Raw genomic sequence first — 1,052 nt, forward strand, 5'->3', positions numbered from 1 at the left:
CATAGCTTAACAATTACTCATATTATACTTCCGCTGTCTAAATGATTACACGATCTCTGTCTTCTGGTTAGACCCAGTTGATACACCCTTCTCCTCCAAACCCTGCCCCTGCCCAGAATTTATGTCAAATCATTAAAATAAATGCTGGTTTCATTCATTTTGTTAGCATGGACAAGAACTAAAACTATGTCCAGGCTGCTGGAAGCTGTTCCACATTTCCCAGGGTGGCCGGTCTGTGGGAGATCAAAGTTGAATTTCTCTGAAGAGACTTGAACTGAAGCAAGCACAAGTTTCCTCTTCTCCCTTCTGGAAACCATACCCTGTCCAGACAGGAAATAACCCCTCGTTTCAACAGACTACAGTGATCTGTAACATAATATTGTGTTAGTGCTCCCGTGCTGTGTTCCTTAGCAAAGCAGAGTCACGTTCTCTCTGCTACGCAAGTGTTCATCCCCACCCCATACACAATTTTCCCTATCGTTGTGTGTTTGTGTGCATGTGTGTGGTAAAGTTACAATTGCATTGTGCATACTATGTGTCAGCATTACTTCACCTCTTTATGTATTAACTCATTGAATCCTAGTTACCCTGTTGAGTAGATACAATGAATCCTCCCGTTTACAAAGAAGGAAATCAATTAGCAATAATCGCGCCTCGGATAAACCTCATTGGCTACGATACTGCCGCTGCGCAAAGCTACAAAGAAGGAAATCAAGGCCAAGAGAGATTGGTTTAACTTGTCCAAGATTGCAAAGCCGCTATTTGGGTTGATGTTATATGTATCTAAAATAAGGGAGGATAAGGAGCTAATGAGCCAATGACCCTAGGGAAGTGTCTCTTCATTATACACGATTAAGCATGGAAAAATGTAAATCATAAACAAGATGAGCTCTGTTTTCTCATTTGCTTTTAGCCTGCTGTGCTAAAAGAATGAAAATTAAGACCAGGCTGGGCTCTTCCTCTCCCTTCTCCCTTTCTGAGCCATCCAGCCTCTCAGCTCACAGGAAAGACTGTAAGAGATTAAGAAGACTCCAGGCAGAGAGAAGGTTATT

At 42.1% G+C, this 1,052-nt stretch overlaps 1 pseudogene; it reads right to left on the bottom strand.

The window, feature by feature from the left end:
- Window positions 1-632: 632 nt before the first annotated feature.
- On the bottom strand, window positions 633-698 carry LOC145723640 (U4 spliceosomal RNA; annotated as a pseudogene).
- Between the last annotated feature and the right edge of the window lie 354 nt (window positions 699-1,052).

The sequence above is a fragment of the Leptonychotes weddellii genome, chromosome 9 (genome assembly GCF_054177405.1).
Source record: "Leptonychotes weddellii isolate Sample4059 chromosome 9, ASM5417740v2, whole genome shotgun sequence".
Taxonomy (NCBI): domain Eukaryota; kingdom Metazoa; phylum Chordata; class Mammalia; order Carnivora; family Phocidae; genus Leptonychotes; species Leptonychotes weddellii.